Consider the following 21,081-nt stretch of genomic DNA (forward strand, 5'->3'; position numbering starts at 1 on the left):
TATTTCCAGACCTGTCAATGATCTGCATTGTAAACATTACACAAGGTGAAGCCATATGCATCTGCTTAGTCAGTGAATTTACTTCTATGAAATGTGTTGTGTAAATAAAGTTGGCTTTCCTTGAATGCAATTCATCACTTCGCTGCTCAGAAAGTCGGCAGATGCACCCTGTGGCGTAGCCCGTTTTGATATTGGTGAGTCCGCCCACCCAGGCCAGCTACAGCATGCGCCGGTAGCAAGAGTGCACGTATCCTCCCTGCTCAGCGGACTAGCAGAGGGAGGGAGGGAGGTCTACCCTGTGTGTGTGGTGGGGAGCGGCAGGCAGTGAAATTTGGCCACAACATTAAAATGAACGGCTCTCAAGTAGGACTCGGTTCCCTTCGTTCATAGCAAAGAGCCGTTCAATAGATTCGGATCGTTCGCGAACGTCAAATCACTACTGGACATTGAGCACAAGGAGCTGGAGATCAAGTATAAGCGTCTGCTCATAAAAAAGGCCAGGCTGCAGGTGGAGGAATTGGAGGAAAGAAAGAAGGTAAATCAGTTAAACACACGTATGTCCATGCTTTCATCCCCCACCCACACACGGGAGCAGCAGAGGATGAGGCTGCACAAAAAATGAAATAAAGAGAAAATGATTTAAAACAAAGGCATATGTATTTTATTTTTATTTTAGGCAAAAGATTGCTGTGTGATTGCCTCCCTGCCAGCCCTGCCAGTAGGGAAGTCCAGGGTGATGGGGTCCACCACATCAGGGGGCTGTGGCTCAAATGGAGGGACTCTCTCCCTCCGTATATTGGCTACGTTGTGCAGCACCACACACGCTGCTATGATCCTGTATGCCCCATCTGGGACCACCCTGAGCTCGTGCAGGCAGGTGAAGCGGGCCTTCAGGATTCCAAATGTCATCTCTATCCTGACCCAGGTCCTGCTATGGGCCAGGTTGTAATGTGCTTGTGGCACGACCTGAGTGTCAGGATAGGGGGTCATGAGGAAGGCCAGGCAGGCGTACCCCCAGTCTCCAAGGAGCACTCCACTGAACAGCCCTGAGGATAAGAAGGCATATTGCCAACATCAGTATCACATTTCAGTTTGGGGAAATGACTCAAAATGATATGAGATTTATATTTTCCATACCTTGCTCAAATCGGTGGCACAGTGTGGACTCCCTGAAGATCCGGGAGTCGTGCATCAACCCTGGCCACTTGGCATCCAGGCTCGTGATAAGGTGCTGATGGTCACAAGTCATCTGCAAAAGCATTTGGGATTAACTGTACTTCCACAACAGGATTTCAATCTGCATTGACTCCAAGATGGAGGGAATGACAATGTGCTGTGTGAATGTTTCCATATGTGCTAAAAGGGAATGAGCCAATATCCTTATTTATCCTAAAAGTGTGGTTAATTTATTCCCAGGGGGAAGTTTTAGTCACACGTCATGTATAGAATATAATATATTAATTTATTGTCCAGCCAAGGCAGGAAATGTGTCATTGGTCTCACCCAATTGCGTAAAAACACAAACATGTCTACAAAAATGACATATAAGCCACAAAAAGCACATAAAAGTCAGTATTGCACTCCTCCATTCTCATTTATCCTTTTCACATTACTGTAGTTTATTGACTACATTAATTGCATTAGGAATAAAGGAGCCCTGTAAATCTTTTTCCTTGCCAGGGGTACTCTATAGCGCCGCCCTGAGGGGAGCAGCTCAAACTCAGGGTGGAGGAGGTGTGTTTCATCATTGATGATTGACAGGGCCTTCCTCTGTAGAGCTGAGCTGTAGAGGTCATCTAATGGCTTTTGTTGGCGGCCAACTATCTTCCCTGCCGTCTTGACAATCCTGTTTAGCTTGTTTCTATTGGCTAACGTCAGGTGCCCATGCCAGACAGAGATATTAAAAACAAGGATGCTCTCTACCAGGCTGACTATACTTTTTCCAGGATGTCAGGCCTGACCCTGAACCCCTTCAATTTCCTAATTAAAAACAGTCTCTGATTAACCTTTTTACAGATGAAATCAACATCATCTGTGAAACTCAGTTTGTCATCGATATGTGTTCCCAGATACTTAAAACAATTCAGTTTGCACAGGTTGATTGCACAGCATCAGAGGGAGTGGGTCTGGATGGTTTAAAATTAGCTATTTTGTCTTTCCAACATTGATTAGCAATGAACTGGACTCACACCACTGTTCGAACTTAGAGACCTGGGCAAAGTAATCAGACACAAACGTGCACAATGACATGTGAATTCCCCCAAAATATGGAATGGGAAATCATACATGAGGCAAGATGTAGCTATTCATGTGCAACTTGAATGTAAAATGTGCATTGTGCATGACAAATTACATTGCAGGATTTACCTGGATGTTGAGGCTGTGGAATGACTTTCGGTTCACAAAGTCCCCTTCATTCTCACCCAGAGGTGCAGAGATGGGGATGTGGGTGCAGTCTATTGCACCCAGCACTCTGGGGAAGCCTATGACAGGAGTAGGCTACATTTATTACATTATGCATAATGGGGTCTACATAATGTATAGATGGAGTCAAATTAGTTACCTGCAATGTCATAAAAGCCTTCTTTTATGGCCAAAGTGGGCAAGTGTCCAGGGACAACCACAAATCCGAGCAGTAGCTCCATTAGTGCACGGGGGACTTTGTGAATCGTCCTACAGATAGTGTTTTTTCCGAGGTTTTCCGCATCCCCGACACTATACATAAAAGCCCCCGTAGCGAAAAACCGCAGGGCGATACAGACCATCTGTGGCACAGACAGGGCAGTTACGGCGGGTCACATTAGCAAGGTAGGGCTGCAGCAAATCACACAGATACCTTAATCCCTCGCTGGAGAAGCGATACCTCTCATATAAATAGTCATCTGTATGATCAAATGGATTTTGGCGGTCGCGAAAGACTCTTTCTCTCCTCAGAGCCCCCTCACAATACGTGCTCCTTCCTCGACGGGGAACTCTTCCAGAAATGGGTTAGCCATTTCCAAACTGCTGATTCCATTGGTTCGTGGGCGGTGCCTTTTAAGGTATAATGTTATCCTTGCAACTTAACCTGCTGCAGACCAGGTTAAGCGTACAGCATAAGTTTCTATGGAAATATACATCGGTATAAAAAAAGTGAACTAAACCCATGGTTAAACCTGAAGTTACCTCGCTAAATCACTAATCTTGCTCAGTCACTAATCTTGCTTCATGGTATAGGCATCAGGTGCACCTCGTTGAGGACTGATTAGCTACATGCAGACAGGCAGAGCTGTAGAGACAACAGGAACAGGGGAAAAAACACATCACCCTTAAAACAATGAACAAATAGAAATAGTTTGTCACATAATCACTATAGCAAATCAAACTTCAGTGACAAATTACCACCTACTATTCATTCATTGTACTTTACTTAGCAATGGCAATGAGATTTTGCTACTTCCAAAGGCTGTATGTTGGTACAACACAGCTAAATGCACAAACCTAAAGCACTTATTACACAGAGCTAAGATAAGACCAATATTCAAAGGAAGCAAACAAGCTAACAAGATGATAATTAGGACTACTGATGACCAAAATGTGACAACCTGGGTCGGGCCGTCGGGCAACACTGAGACAGCAGCAAGACGATCTTAACACAGAGAAAGGCCAACAAGTGTGAGTATATTGCTGCTGCATTCTACAAGTTTACTCTTCACAACTTAAGTGAAGATGTCGTAGGTCTTTATTCAATATTGCTCAATCCTGGATAGGGACTGTAGAGGATATCCCGTTGCTGAATCAAACTACTGACTGAAATTGCAATGCCTCTGGGCCAAGCATAGTGACTGCCCATAAGTGAACCTGGTATAACTACAACTATAGCTGCACACTCTTATCCAGAGAGGAGGCTTCAGTTTCTTGCTCAAGGACACATACACTGTTCATCATCAGTAACGCTCAATAATTCAGTCCCGTCACCGTGCCTGAGAAGGTTGGACCGTCTTACGAATCTAATAATCCAATATCTGACATTTCTACTAAACGGAGTTAAGTCAGCATCACAAATCTGCCACAGTCACGTATTAACATGGGTACAAATCCCAACTCACCTGACTGCATTTTCAAACCCTGCACCTCTGCTGTGTTCCGCTTTAACTCATTTCCCCATTGTAATTCTTTCAGTCTGTCCTCACTTGCAACCCGTATTTTCTATACAACCCCCAGTCCACCACTCCTTGTTCATGGTCCAAAGCTCCACAGCTGGTAGTGGGGTGTGTGCATCCGCGCGCGCGTGCGTTGGGGGAGTGTTCAAACAACCCCTAAACAAAGTAGACTCCCTGTTTAGGGATAAAGCATTCCCACATCCCATCAGAGTGTCTAGGAAGCTGTGGCTAAGTGTAGCCTAGGGCGTGCTTACTTTGGTGTCGCAGTATTCAACACACACACACACACACACAGACAATCACACACACAAACGGCACACTTCCATAAATCCACATAAACAAACAAAATACCCACATAAATTGCAACACCTGCTGTACACCGAGGCATAATTTTAATAAGGCAGAGAAAGAAAAGAGAGGGAATAAGTGAGTGAGACAGAAAATGAGGAGCGAGGAAGACTGATCATTGTAGGGAGACAGAAGATGAAAAGCAAAGGTTGGATAGTCAGAAACACTGTGTGTGTGTGTGTGTGTGTGTGTGTGTGTGTGTGTGTGTGTGTGTGTGTGTGTGTCTGTGTCTGCGTGTGTGAGAGTGTGGTAGAGACCCTACCAGCCTCCTCACAGCTCTGCTTATTATGTGGGCCTAGCTGCTGGTATTCCATAGCATGTTGTTTACCATGCAGCATGAATCCACATAAAGGCAGATGGCTAATCTCTCCTGAGCAACATTACAATGCTACCATCCTTAGATGACGCTGGCGGAACTGCAGGACCTTTACACACAGCGCTGCCTCAAGAGGACCAGGAAAATAATCAAAGACTCAACCCACCCAATCAACATGTTCTACTTGCTACCATCAGGGAGGAGATACAGAACCCCAAAAACCCGGACAAGCAGGCTGAGGAACAGTTTCATCCCCCAAGCCACCAGACTCCTAAATAATAAATTAAACTACCCAACAATGACTCAAACCCCTGGGCACTATGCAATCTCCTATTTATGGGCAACAGCATTATACATGTACAGACTTGGTGGTAATATTTGTGGTAATATTGATGAGGATGTTCTGATGATGCACCGATAAGACGCATAACAAACTAACGTTTACTGAGGACATACTGTAGATGCTGATGATGATAATGATGAGGCGATGATGATGACGATATGTAACGGAACACAACACAGCTTAAGAATTTCACATGTGTGCACTTGTACATCGAGTGACAATAAACATCTTGTATCTTGTAAATTGTGTCTGTTTACAATAAGAAGACTCCATGGTCTGGGTGAATACTCGATTCTGATTGGCTGCAGGGTGTCCATTATTTTGTGATAATGTACACTGTACACAAATGGTCTGTTCATCATTCATATCAATGTGCCATGGTCTCGACAGAGCCGTTTGAGCTCTATACCACCGGCCCCTCTGACATTCCAGGCCGGCAGGCGGCACATTTGCCTCGGATTCTCCGCTCCGGTCGACACAGACAACCCGTTCTCACTCCGAGCGCGTAGCATATTGACGCTTTGTCCCGTCCCTTGTGCGTCGCTTGTTACTAACATGGTACCCTTGAGCGACACATGAAACGACTTGGGCTTTCCGACTAAACTCAATGTAAACCCATGGAAGTCATCTTTGACGCTTATGGCAACTGCTCCCCCATTAGCCTAACTGCTCCCCCGTTAGCCTAACTGCTCCCCCATTAGTCAACTGCTGCCCCATTAGGGTCTGGAGGAGCTAACCTCTCCCAGACCCTAACCCCTCCCACCCCACCCCATGCCTAAACCTAACCTCTCCCAGACCCTAACCCTAACCTCTCCCACCCCATGCCTAAACCTAACCTCCCCCAGACCCTAAACCTAACCTCTCCCACCTCCCACGCCTAAACCTAACCTCCCCCCAGACGCTAATGGGGAGCAGTTGACTAATGGGAGAGCAGTTAGGCTAATGGGGGCGCAGTTGCCATAAGCGTCAAAGTTGACGTCTATGGGTTTGCATTGAGTTTAGTCGGAAAGCCCAAGTCGTTTCATGGGTCGCTCAAGGGTACCATGTTAGTAACAAGTGGCGCATAAGGGACGGGACAAAGCGTCAATATGCTACGTGGTCGGAGTGAGAACGTGTTGACACAGAAGCAGCTGGCTGCCTGGTTCCCCACGGATCCCACTCACAACAAGTTGAATCCCACTCGATTTGGAGGCAGAACATGCCAGTATTGGCCAACTCCAAATCCAGTCCTCAGAATTGTCAAATCAAATCATCGATACACTATGGCCCACCTCTCAGCCCTCATCTCAGGCAAGATTTGTTTTCAGATGGTTTTTCAGTCTGATACGTCTCTGAGCCTTGCGCCACTTATATCTTTTAAGACCCGGACGTCAACATTATTCCCGGAATGGGAGTTTAACGAGCCAGTTTCATGTCTTTGCATTCTTAGACATTACCGTTTGCTTTATTTGTATGTTACATACAATTGGGCAAGTTATTAGTTAGTTTACGGGCTAGAAATTCTGCCAGGTTACAGGCACTAAGCAGCCATTTTCTCCTATGAAAAGCTTGAGCAGCCGAGTGGACTACTTTGTCTCCGCTTCTCAACTCATATCCAAGGTTATGAAAACTAGATTTTGACTGCAAAATGCATGAAAATATAAATGAATGGTCTTGTTTTGTTTCTTTGGCAAGTGACCATGGTATAAGCGGTTTAATGCACTCCGAGCTGTCCATTATCAGAAATTAATGAACCATCGGACGGTTCACGCCTCCGCGTCGTCCATTAATTTCTGATAATGGACACCTCGTCGTGCATTAACCCTTACGTATTGCGCTCACTTATCCATGCAAATGCGCACAACCTACATGAATTGAGAGACGCCTAAAGATGTTACTCATCTAAACTCACAGCACAGCTGCCTTTTGTGAAGCAGAGGCCGTTAAAACAAAGAAAACATAACAATTGAGCGCTGTGGCAGTACTGCAAAACAAATGAGGAACATCTGATTTGCTTTTATTAAAGCTATAGGCAACATTGCTGGTGGCCTCAAATGGCAACGATAAGTACTGTCCACCATAAGCACCTGGCCTGGCCCAAGCCCGAAACCGGGAAGTCGACGTGAAAGGGACGCCCAGAACACCGTGTCCAGGTCCGGGCCTTGATCTTTCTGAGTCTGATTAAATGTATTACATTTCACCGAATCTGTTTTATCCATTTGCCCCCAAAATAATGGTTAAAGTGAATCATGTTCAGTAAAAGCGAGAATCGATCAGACTGGTCATCTGTATCAACCAATACTTTTTGTTTAGTATTCGTGAAGTATCGGCAGAGAAAAAATAATTTCACTGCCTCCCCACCTTACATTCACTGCAGGTCCAGCGGACTGATTATTAGGCCAGGAACTACACAGTATTATAGGCCTACAGTGAATTGGTAATAACATTAGCCAACAATGGAAACATAAGCATGTCTGGTTTGTAGAGGGTGATGAATATACCTGCTCACAACAAATCCAAAGGTGAGGCTAACATATAAACATTGTTTTTATTCATGAGTCTCTCTCTTCCTGCCCTCTCTCCCAAGGTTGTATAATCCTATCCACTTTATTTCTAGATGCCATGATGCCTTACGTGAAATATGGGTGCTTCTTCCGGTGTAATCCTCCCAGCCAGAGGTGTAGTGCTATCTTGAGAAGTGGGGGAACGCACCTATTATGCGGAACACCCCCCTCCCCCGGCACATGCACAGGTCCCCCGCATGCACACACACTACACTGACACACACGACTTAACTTATTGAGTCCTCTAGACACTGCAGAAGTAGCCCATGACAGAGTCAGTTATCACAAACAGCTAAGCTAAACAAGTCTCAAGCATCACATAAGTTACACAACACAAGGCATAATTGATCATCATTTGGCACGGCGGCTGGCATTTTTAGTAAGTAACTTACCATTTTGTGGCGGATTCTGCGTTAATTGAAAAGAAATCTCGGTAATGTAACGTGCACTCCATAGTAAAATTTACACCGCTTGCGCATGTGCAGAAACTGAGAAACCGGTGTGCTTCCGTGCGTAGCTGATTTGGCCCACCCATTTACTGTTAGGAACGATATGATTGGTCAATTTTACTGTCATGTGATCCTACAACTCCTATGTGAACAGGCCTACTGTCCACTGACCAGGCTTAAGGGGGCGTGTGCCTGCCTGGTGCCAAAACAGCTTTTAACATTGTTTCTAAATGATTGTAAACGTACCTTTTTAGCAACTGGTCCGAAAAATGAAAGGATGTTTGGCTGCCTTTTCATCTTTACTTGTTATCGTGAGGTAGGCCTACTGGGAGAAAAAAAACATATTTTGATGCTGAAAATGCCACTAGCTAGTTAAGGTGGAGTGTTTCCGTCTTCCTTCAAGCCACGAGTAGATACCATGTGAATCATTCAGCCCACCTTAAATATTAGTGAAGGTGGAATGTTTCCTGTTATTCCTTCAAGCCACGAGTTGATGCCATGTGAATCATTCAGCCCACCTTAAATACATAGACGAATGACAACTTTCACTCGTTTTATTGGCTCACATACACACACACGTTGACACACACAAAACACTGCTTGGAGAAGTATGGGAACGCCGTTCCCCCGCGTTCTACCGGCACTACACCTATATGCTCCCAGCCCCCCATCTTCAGCGAATCCCAGCTGCTGGGCGATCTGAAGCAATATATTTTATATATATTTATTTTCGTTGTTGGGTAGTCGTCGGTTTTATTTAGCCATTGTGGGTGGGGTTAGTCAGACAGTTTAGACAAGTTTTGGAATCTCATCAGTACCTACTACAGCAGTGGTTCTCAACTGGTGGGTCGGGACCCAAAGGTGGGTCGCGGGGCCGTTTTGAGTGGGTCGCAGATGTGTGTATGAAAAAAAGTTCTTCTACTCTTTGAGAACAACGGGGTCCGTGGCCATCATTGCTGTCTTTCAGAGGCTGTAGTGGGCTCACTTTTAAAGCCAGAGTGAATATACTGGTATCCTCTGAAACTAGAAGGCCTAAGGCATCCATTGGTACCAAACATGGCCTGCTTGCTGTGAGCATCACCGGTTTAAACTTGTTAAAAAAAGCATATAGGCATTGAGGAATCTGACATTTGGGTCATGACTTAAAGGAACACTCTGCCCATTTTCAACCAGCCTTGTATCATTAGAACATCAGTAGTATATCAGAAAACTGTAAACTGTTTTGAAGTCTGTCATTTAATTTGACAGTTATTCAGTGTTAAAGTGTGGACCAGTGACTGGTCCACACCAACTCAAATTAATAACTCATTAACTCAAATCAACTCTCAATAACTGTCAAACTAGATGAATGATGAATAGTTTGACAGTTATTGAGAGTTGATTTGACTTAATGAGTTATTAATTTGAGTTAGTGTGGACCAGTGATGTCACTGGTCCACACTTTAACACTCAATAACTGTCAAATTAAATGACAGACTTCTAAACCGTTTACAGTTTTCTGATATACTACTGATGTTCTAATGATACAAAGCTGGTTGAAAATGGGCGGAGTGTTCCTTTAATGACTATGAAAAATGTGGGTCGTGAGCCTAGACCAGTTGAGAACCACTGTACTACAGTATAGATAGACTGAAAAATATGTTTTTAAACCACACATAATAATAGATAAGATAAAAATTAGATGAAAATAGTTCCCAGCTAGTGAGAAAAAATAAGCTTTAACGGAAGTTGCTTGTCCAAAATTAGATCTGTTTTCATATTGCAATAAGACAGGAACTGAATATAAACTCCATTCCAAGCTGAAAACAAAGAAAGAGGATTGTGTTACAAGAGTGGAGTGCTCTTTAATGGGAGAGTGGTGCTCGTCTAACATTATAATCTGACACTGAAACAGCAATGATCTAAGCAGCTATAGCAATTCAATCAGTTATACAATAAAAAATAAAAGCTATAAAATGAGTATGCCTCATAGTTCAAGTCATATTTGTGACTTTTTTATGGATGCCATACGGTTTGGCCTACTCTGGGATGCCAGATGGATGAGGGAAGTTTAAACAATCACCAGCAAGTATCCATTTGAATCTCAATTTACTAAAGCCTTAGTACCATAGGGATAATCAACTCCTAGGTGTGCATTAAAATCATGGCCGACCGCTCCCATCCTGGCCACAAGCTCTTTCAAGCACTTCCCCTCTGCAAGAGGCTGAGGTCTGCAAAGACCAAAACCACCCGCCACAAGAGCAGCTTCTTTCCAACTGCCAGGGGCGGACTGGGATTCTAATTCAGGCTGGGCATTAGATACCAAGCAGGCCAGGCCGATATGGGCCAACGCGTGTGTGAAAAATTTGGGCCGTTTGAATCCGAATATGGGCCGTTTGAAGCCGAATTTGGGCCGTTTGAAGCCAGATTTGGGCTGTTTGAAGCCCAATTTGGGCCGTTTGAAGCCAGATTTGGGCCGTTTGAAGCCCAATTTGGGCCGTTTGAAGCCCAATTTGGGCCGAGTCCAATTTTACAATGAGATGCACCCACTTTAACCCTGAATAAAGTAATAAAACCACTAGTAAACCAGTAGGCGGCGCCTAGCCTGCTGTTCAGTGAGTGGCCTGACTGGGGGCAAAAAAAAAAAAAAAAAAATGCAGGCCAGGCCAGGCCAGGCCACCGGGCATTTGCCCGACGTGCCCGATTATGCAGTCCGCGCCTGCCAACTGCCATCGGCCTCACCAATAAGGCCCGAAAGCCCCTCCCACTAGAGACTCACTGTCTCCCCCCCTGCCCCAGCTGAATCTCCCCCCCTCCCTTCCCTTCACACAGCAGACTGTGACTCTCGTAACTAGGGCCTGGTTGGCTTGGACCGTGATGATAAATTGCACTGACTTTTTATTTTTGATAGATTTTTAAATAATTCTTTTAAATTAAAATGAAATTAAACTTCGTTTTAAACTTAATACTAGCTTTAAACTGTAGTTTTAATCAGTTTCTCATTTTTTAATGCTGATCTAACTCTGACTGCTAATGTCGTGTAGATTTTGTGCAGACACAGGTTGCTTCGGAATATGAACTCATGTGGGTCTTTAATGTATATTGATTTTAATGTACATACACACACACTTAAGCACATTGTGTATTATGATCTTTTGCACTAGCAATATTGAGTCTTTTTTGTGTTGACTTGATCACTGTATGGCATGCAGGCACCAAGACAAATTCCTCATAGTAACTTGCATATTGTGGCAATAAAGTGATTCTGATTCTGATTCTGATTTTAATGCATGACATGGAAGTGCAGAACCACCTGACGCGCAGTGGATGGTGGTTCCCTCCGCAAAGTGCATTAAAATCGTTTACCACACACCTGGTGTTGCCCACTTATACCATGGTCACATAACAATATAAAGTGAAAGCATTCACACATTTTGGTGCAATTTTTTCAGAAATAAAAAAATATTGTCTTAATGTAAGTAATCAACTGGGGAAGTTTCATAATGATATCTATTAATTAAAAATATATACTTTGTCAGTTTTGGTAGGGCCATATTTAAGTGATTTTCAGAACTTTCCAGAAGGATTCCTTAAGACTTTTTTTCCTCCCATTTAGAACATATTGAGGACACCAAATCCATTGAGTTTGGTTTTGTTGCAATTGACTCAAATTTGGTGGTAGAATGCCCGGACTATCTCTCTCTCTTGTAATCTCCCTGCTTCTCTCCTCTTCACCCTGTGTTACCTGTCCTAATGAAAAATGCAGTGAGGTCAAATGCAGAAACTGGCACACTGCTGTCTTTGTTATAGATCAGCACTGACAGGGATTATTAATAAGTCATTAAAGGACAGTGACACAGACTCTGTTTGAAACCACACCAATCAAAAAAACGGAATGAGATTTTGAACTAGTTGTATGGCAGAGAACAACAAATATATAATGGCACTTGCTTGTCCAAAATGACAAAATCCTCACGGGAAAAGCCCCACAAACGATTATATTTCTCTAAGATATTAAAGCTACAATAAAAAATATTTTATTATGGTATAGTATGGATTAAAACCCAACTCTTGCGGCCTCGGCTGCCCTGCAGCTCGCATACGCATAGACAAGTTTTGTGTATTTCCACTGGGTTTGCTTTCCTGGGTGAAGCGTGCAAAATTGTATCTGTGAATTTTTTTTAACATTCTGCTGAGTAATGATGCCTGAAATGGGCGGCAGTATGCTTTAGTTGCTCAGCGTTGCCGTGCGTGTGTGTGTGTGTGTGTGTGTGTGTCTGTGTGTGTGTGTGTGTGATCGATAGTACAAAGTTAAAAGAGACATTTCACACCACTGTGACCCAAAGACAAGTCTCGTCTTCTATTCACCCAGTATCCCTCACCATCCAACGATAGTAGATACTAACTTTTAAATAGGAATTTGAATGTGCTGTGTGTATGACACAGACAGACAGACAGACAGATAGCAAGAGAGAGGGGGAGAAAGAGAGACTTTAGCTGCTTCCAGAGTCTCTCTGGTGGCAAAGTAGTCTCATAAAAACTCTGAAACACATCTTGCACATTATGGACACACATTTCATGAATTTGAGTTTAGGATTATATGACAATACCACAAAATGGATCACAGATTTTACATCAGAATGGATTACTGACGTGACAATAACATAGACATTTTCTCCAGCTCACAACTTGAAAAGATGGGCATATAGTTAAGATGGTAAAGTATGTCTTTGGTTGAGGTTAGATTTAGGCAGCTAAAACTTTGGTCAAAGTTTTTGTCTAAGAAGAATGTTAAAGTTGAGCTGAAACGCAATTTGCACAGTATGTGACTTCCTTATCGTGCAGCATGCATTCAGGCGGTGTCTTGTCATAGACACATGATCAGTGTGTCAGCATGGGGGAAATCCACCCGTTCTTCCCAGCCAGCATAGTTAGCATTTAGCTGCTAGCCCAGCCCAGGCAGACCGGATCGGGGATTCAACCACCGCAGTAAACGAGTAAAGCTGCAGCACCGTCCTTTGGTGAGTCAGCCCATTGAGATATATGTAACAAATTTAACACGAGAGAGAGGGGGTTGTGGGCACATTTACCACTGGTACAGGGTTGTGGCACGAGGCGAAGCCGAGTGCTATAAACCCTGTTCCAGTGGTAAATGTGCCCACAACCCCCGACCTCGAGTGTTAAATTTGTTTTCTACAACGGCTACCAAATAATATAAAAAATACACAATTGTAACATCCAATTCATTTATTTATAATCATTACTGGTTTCAGAATACATTTATCCTTCCGCCACAGAATATAGTTCCATACACAAGATCAATGATTGCACTAAACATTTAGTTGCCTTTGAGCCAAAAAACAACTAACCTATTCCTTAACGGGATTCACAGTTATTGATACATTGCCTGTAAAAGTACAGTTATTTAAACAGTTTTCTAAAGCAGCCCGTTTTGGTGGTGGTGTGTTGATATCTGGTGACGGCAGAGGGCGTTTGTTTGTTTGACAGTCCCAGGTTCGGGGTCCGGGCGCTAGTCGGACCTCCCGCTAGTCCGACCTCCCGCTAGTCCGAACTCGTGACAACTCAAGCTCAGCCAGTTCTCTCTCCCCAATTTCACCATGTCGTTCTTTGTTCACTTCACCTTCATCTTCATCTAACCACTGCTCAAAACTCAATCCACCCAGTAAATCAAACGTTACTACGAAATCGGACATTTCCTTGTGTTAGAGATGGCCATTTCCTTGTTGAAGATTTGCAGACTGCAGGCTAACAGTGGGCGGAGTCAGCACAGGGAACGGAGTCAGAGGGAGCGGAGTGATACTGCGGTTGGAGCCGAACTGTAGATTGTTGGCGTATTTACCACTGTTGCTAGCCAATCAGAATCCAGTATTCACTCATGCCGTTGTAGAAGGGGTATTTTCCCCCACCGTCTAGTCTCGCGCACCAGCTGTAGTAACATTTTGTGGGTGTTGCCACACAGACCGACTGTATCTATATTCCAAGTGAAACAGGGTAGAGAGGCGGGACATAGCGTTTGGAGGAGTTTGATTTGATCATTGAAAAGTGGCCGTGTCTGGGACGAGGGACTGACTCAATGCGTCACGAATCGAGTGGACCCAGGCAAGTGCCTCCGAGCAGAGGGAGAAGTCAGCTAAATAATGTATTTCAAATCTGAAACCAAATGGTCACGTTTCAATAACACTATGTTACAAACACAATATAATGTAAATACAGCGCCATGGACTGCATGCTCGCTGGCTGGTTCGCTCCAGAGCACCAGAGCAGAGAACCGGCCGGCGGTTACCCCCAGGCGGAGCCTCCTCCTAGCCGAGGGAGATGCTGCCGGTCTTGAAGCGGGCCATGAACTGTAAATGGTTTACCGAGCCAATTACAAATCACCTTGAGAAAGGCCAGTTTGGCCGAAACATGTCGGTGGAAGCCATATTTTATTAAAGGCTTTTTAAATTATTCTTGAAGAGTTGCCTTGGACTTCCTTTGTTCTTTCTACATGTCATTTGCATCTACATTAAACAAAGACAATTACCGTTCGTTTCATTTTTTATGTGCATGCTCATTTGTTAAATTGTTAACATTTATGGGTTAGCAAAGTTTATCCATGCAGCCATGTTGCATTCCTGGATTTTCTTCTAGCCATGAAGATAGGTTGACAGCTCTCATGTCATGATATTATTGGTTGAAATTGGGTAGTATTTGGGTAGTAGATTTAGTTATCAATGAAGAAAACTTCGTTGAATTTTGATGTAACAATTTAAATAAATTGAATTTTTGTGAATTTGTTGGCATACATTGTTAAAGGCACTATGTGTGATTTTTTTTGTCCACTAGATGTCGCCATTTCAAACCATAACAAAACTTGTTTACCCAAACAATCTCAATCCCACCCACCAGCGCAGAGCACTTCCTGGTTCAGATTTCAGATTTCAGATTTCAGATTTCAGATTCCCCCGCCTCCCTCCCTCCCTCCCTCCCAAGCAACGGAGATATAAACAACTATTTTGCGCATAGCCTACCTACTGCAGACGTAAGTACATAAAACAAGCACGAATGTATCTCGGCTATGTATTTGGCTTGAGTAATGACAAATTTCACATGATAGTCATAAACCTGTAGGATATTGACAATAGTCCGCTTGGTAAGACTTATTTGTATAATCTGCTAACCGATCAAAATCCATGTAACGGTTACATGGATTTTGAAAAGGTTACATTGTAACCTAACCTTTTGCATAGCCTGCCCTATTGCTAAGTACGGTTAGGCAAAACGTTGTCTAAAACCAGGTTGACATAGCTAAATTAGGATGATTTCAATTCAATGTTGGGGACATCGCTAGCTAACCACAGCTGTCTGTCAACAGTGAGTAGCTTAGCCTGTGTTTTTGTTCGTCTGCTAATACCAAGACATGGCCAAAATGTATTCATAGTGCAACGCTAGTATTTTCTCATTGTTAGAGTTGTTCAAACTAATTTCAAACGCTTGAATCACTGCTGTTTTTTATAGGCAGGCAAACCAAGCTGTATGCCTGAAGCCCAGGCTAGCACCAGTGGGACAAAGAGGAGGCAGGGTCGCAGAGAGGAAGGTCGGCTGTAGGACGATAGCAGATCTTGTCGACATCCTGAAGAACCGCATAGCTGATGGAACTGGTCACGTCATTCTGGTGTAGCCCATATTTTAGTTTAGCAAATAAAGTATTTTTTCTGATAAACGAAGTTGTGAAATCAATGTACTGAGAAACATCACATACACTGTCTATTATATAAAGTAGGCTATATATACACAGAAACAGAAATACTGTAGGCTACTGTAGCTAGGCACACTCAGCTTTAGGCAAATCTAATGTTACAATGGAGAATAGTGGCCAAGAGACATGGATGAAGTCATATCAACTTTATTGGTGTACAGAAGATTGCAGACAGCAAACATCTAAACATCAAAGATGATAGAACATGTATTATACAGGTTTGCTATAAAAGCACAATTTCTCCATCTCAAATATCATAATGGTGGGTCCACTTGTTTTCTATCTTGTCAGCTCTTCTGGATGACTGGCACCTTGAAAATCAGACAAATGGAAATGTGTTTAGTATTAATTTGAATCATCTATTTTGTAGCTGGTAGATATCAAGGCAGGGTTCCTCCACATTGTCATGAATTAGATACTTTTACCAAACCTGGATTTGTTTGGACGGTGTTACAGCTATTTTCTAATGTAACGTTGCTTAGTGAGACAGAATAGAAAAACAAACTGCTAACATTAGCGAAGCTAGCTTTTCTCCATGGCCTTTCTAAGTGTTTACACATTACTATACCGTTCTGCGTCATAGTGACAGCAACTGGACGTAATTATAACAGAAAATGCATGCGAAATTTGTAATGGGAAGTAACGTTATGTCATGCATGTCAACTTGTCACCAGAATGTCTGTGTATAAGTTATACACGAACGACAAGCTAATCAAATCCTGCAGCAGGCTACACTAGCAGTGTAAAGTCATTTGAATAGCCGTGAAAAGCAACAGTTAGCCAAGTGATTACAACATTCCCAGAACAAATTCACAATATCGATAACAACTTGTACATTTCGCTATCATGCGTAACGTTACTGAAATGGGACATGCAAACGCTATAACGTTACTTACCGTGTGTAAGTACAGGAGAACACGCCAGCTCCGAGTCACTTTGCAGGCCAGATATAGCTGCTCGTAGGGCTCTCCATCTAGTGAAAGCCAGACCGGCAAGGTTGACTCTGGTCTGAGATATTTCTTTTCGGCGGCGATTTGGCTAAAGTATGAAACCGCAGACCAGGGAATGGAATGTCTGGAATGCCCGCATCAGGGATCCGCCATCTTCTCATTAAAATTCTGTTTCGGCTGTGGGCTGGGCGGGCCTACCTAGGTCGATTTATAGGCACGGGGGTTGCCGCTCTCGGGGGAGGGGTTTCTATGTAAACAGGTTCGGGATGTTAGAGGAGAAGGACAGAGAGCAATCACAACACAGGGAGGGGGCGTGGCTTAGTTGTAAACACAGAAATAAATCACTGTAACTCCTCTATATATACAAGGTATTGGTTTGGGGATATTTAATAGTGCAGAATCTTACACATAGTGCCTTTAATTGTGTGCACTCTATGACAAGGGATGTGATCTAATATAGTTGAAGTCCCTGGAAACCAAACATAAATGTGTTTTGAGTTTGTCACACGACAGGAAAATGTGTTATCAACCACCCAGTCAATTTGAACTGAATTGAATGTCGCCAAGTACAGTATATCAAATCACTGCTGTTCTCTGCTATGAGACTGTGGGGGCGTATGAAGTCTGCAGCATGTTTGACAGTAGCCAATGAGAGTCGAGCATGCTACATGACATGCCCAAACCCGTATATGGACACGGAGCAGCCCAGGCAGCTCCACTCCGCTCGCTCAGACAGTGATTTCCGCCTTGAGTCTGATCTTTCCCCGAGACTCATAAATGTTGTCAGAATAATCGAGAATAGCTCACAAGCAGATACAAAAACATGAGCATATGTGTTTAATATACATACAAAGAACTGCCGCGATCAGACTTTTGAAACACACATTTTAAAAAATCGCGATTTGTGTCTGCCTGGAGCTCGAGGTCGCCCCCTTCCTCAACTGCAGGCCGAATGTGAACACTCGGCAACGGTTTACACCAGAAGCGTCTCCGAAGCTGCATGTTACGGAAGCGTCGAGTAGGAGCCTGGCCATTCACATCAGAGGCGCTCTGTTTTGCTCCGCGCAGGTCACAACTTGTATTGACTTCATCAGTGGTGGCTGGTGAGCTTGGAAACAGGGGAGGAAGCTAGTGCGGCGACCGAAGGGCTTTTTTTTTCACGTGTGCGCGCATGTGTGTGTGTGTATTTGCCATGTTTCCCATGCTGTCAAGCCTCTTAGCTTTCCACCCAGTGAGGAGCATTGCATTAGCACCCAGTGAGAGGACTACAGGACGGAACAGCACCTGGGACCTGAGGCGGTCCCAGGGAAAATATGACGTGTGCTCTGCTGCTGATACTCTCACCCACAAGCAGTTCACTAACTATGACCAAGCCACAAATAATTGATAGTTTGTTAGGGAGAATGGGGATGAAGGGATGGGGGGAGGGGGTGATGGGATGAGGGGATGGGATGAGGGATGAAGGGATGAGGGGATGAGGGATGAAGGGATGAGGGATAAGGGGGTGAGGGATGAGGGAAGGGATGGGGGGAGGGGGTGATGGGATGAGGGGATGGGATGAGGGATGAAGGGATGAGGGGATGAGGGTTGAAGGGATGAGGGATGAAGGGATGAGGAGGTGAGCGGATGAGGAATGAATGGATGACTTGGAGGAAGTATGAGTAGATGTCTCGAGGAACCAGGGAGTGAGACTCTGGATGGGGGAACTGCCTCGGCGATGGAATCTTCATGGTCTTGATGGCTCCATCTTATCCCTGGTGGTTCCTAGGCTGAGAGAGAAGATTAAGGGGTTGGGTGGGAGGAATGAGTTTGGTCTTGAGACGAGAGAAAGGATCTTGGTTTGGGGCGTATATATAGGTGGAGCGAATGATTGAATCCGGGCGGAGCAAGGGATTGCCTGATTGAATGATTGACTGAGTGGTTAGTTGTGGCATGGCCTTGTTCCCGAACTTTAGTTATAATGTTATTATAACTTCATTTCACTAACTATGACCAAGCCACAAATAATTGATAGTTTGTTAGGGAGAATGGGGATGAAGGGATGGGGGGAGGGGGTGATGGGATGAGGGGATGGGATGAGGGATGAAGGGATGAGGGGATGAGGGATGAAGGGATGAGGGATAAGGGGGTGAGGGATGAGGGAAGGGATGGGGGGAGGGGGTGATGGGATGAGGGGATGGGATGAGGGATGAAGGGATGAGGGATGAAGGGATGAGGGGATGAGGGTTGAAGGGATGAGGGATGAAGGGATGAGGAGGTGAGCGGATGAGGAATGAATGGATGACTTGGAGGAAGTATGAGTAGATGTCTCGAGGAACCAGGGAGTGAGACTCTGGATGGGGGAACTGCCTCGGCGATGGAATCTTCATGGTCTTGATGGCTCCATCTTATCCCCAAAAGAACTTCATTGACTGAGATGAGCATGGGCATTACGGACGTCACTGAGGTTGCTATGGATGTAGCTGTGGTAGGCTTGGGATGACCAACGGCCGAGGACTTTGATGGTGTGATCAGGGATACCTTGCCTGGAGGCTGAAGATGCAGCTTCGATGCGGAAAGAGTGCCCAGAATATAATTCAGGCAATATTCCTGATTTTGAGAGGACTTACAGGAAGATGGGATGTGAGGTTCCGAGTCGATCGGATTTTGAGTTTGTAGATGATGTCGGAAGTATGAATTGTAAGGTCGGAAAGACTTGCATGTCGAGGTGGATTGGAGATGGACGTGGTTGAGTTGAATTCTGAACGTCTGAAGAAACGTGGATCTGAGGGTTGCGTTGGAGACGGGGATGAGTACCCTGTGCGGAGGGTGTTGATGTTAAGTGTTGAAGTTAATCGTGGCTCTGCCTTTCGGCATGCTGATGAGGGAAAGAGAGATGGCAGGACGTAGGCGCCAGTGAGTAGTTGACAGAGGAATTGATGCTATTGAAGTAGATGTGGATCACGAAAGTTCTGATGTGAAGAGAGGAATGGGCGTAGGTGATGAAGTTCAGATGGTGAAGACGTCCGATAAAGGAAACGATAAGTTGTAACGTGTGAGGAAGGACTTGAAGCAAGTCCATCCTGTGGGGTATGATGACGATGTTCTGGGAGCTAGGTTGTTGAGGATGGCTTGTCAGGATGCTGAGGTCAGGTGGTGCAGCTGCGGGTTTTAGTTGAAGATGGGGGCTAAATTGGAACTGGAATTAGTCGGAGACTGAAGTAGAGTTTGAATTTCTGGAATGAGACACTAGTCGGAGAATCAGTGATGGAGTTTTGTAACTGGAAATGTGAGCGGTACGGATGATGAATTGATGCTGGGCTGAGATCGGGATAAGGTAATGTGTGATTTGCAAGATGATGATGTTGGCTACTGCTGTGTTGTCTATGTAGATGACCACTTGTGCCCCCAAAGAAGTGCTGCAATCAAGATGGGATCCAACTTGTGGATAGCGGCTGAGGGGGAGAGTAGAGCGAACTCAGGTGGCCAGTCGGATGCGCTCCACCTCCCTCCGTGGTAGCCGGCGAATCTGATGTATGGTTTTGCATCGGTGAACAGCTGGATGTCCAGGTTGGGTGAGATCATCGTAGAAAACAATATGCCGTTCCAGGAGGGGCAGTATTGCTATTGCCATGTCTCCGTTTTACAAGCGTTGTCTATGGCAAATTGGCAATGTGGTCAGATGTCGTCGTGGATGAAGATCGCATCCTGGGAGGGAGCCCGCTGGGCTCGGTGTCCCAGGATAACGGACGATCTCCATCCACCCCCGGCGAGCTTCAACACAGCAGCAGATGGCTCGTCAGATGTCGTCGTGGATGAAGATCGCATCCTGGGAGGGAGCCCGCTGGGCTCGGTGTCCCAGGATAACGGACGATCTCCATCCACCCCCAGCAAGCTTCAACACAGCAGGAGATGGCTCGTTAGATGTCGTCGAGGTCGTCGTGGATGAAGATCGCATCCTGGGAGGGAGCCCGCTGGGCTCGGTGTCCCAGGATAACGGACGATCTCCATCCACCCCCAACGAGCTTCAACACAGCGGGAGATGGGCTCGTCAGATGTCGTCGCGGATGTAGCTGTGGTATGCTGAAGCGGCTATGTACAGGAGGTGGGAGAGGGAGGATCATCCTTGGGGAATGATGGGGATGGCGTAGACGAGGTGTCTGAGCAGGGCGAGGAGTTGGCATTTGGTACGTGTAGCAGCAAGGAGGTAGCTGACTGAAGGTTCTGAGATGACCTGGATGCCTGGCTGGAAATCGTGAGAGAAACTGAAACT

The 21,081-nt window shown here is 44.9% G+C and overlaps 1 pseudogene across 1 annotated transcript; it reads right to left on the reverse strand.

The window, feature by feature from the left end:
• Positions 1 to 672: 672 nt before the first annotated feature.
• On the reverse strand, positions 673 to 2,996 carry LOC310799415 (putative nuclease HARBI1; annotated as a pseudogene). Its single transcript has 4 exons — positions 2,564 to 2,996; positions 2,368 to 2,483; positions 1,138 to 1,249; positions 673 to 1,046 (listed from the first exon to the last, which is right to left on the reverse strand). The product of its transcript is annotated as a putative nuclease HARBI1 (transcript).
• Positions 2,997 to 21,081: the final 18,085 nt, after the last annotated feature.

The sequence above is a fragment of the Poromitra crassiceps genome (assembly GCF_964638095.1).
Source record: "Poromitra crassiceps genome assembly, chromosome: 2".
NCBI classification, from domain to species: Eukaryota; Metazoa; Chordata; class Actinopteri; order Beryciformes; family Melamphaidae; genus Poromitra; species Poromitra crassiceps.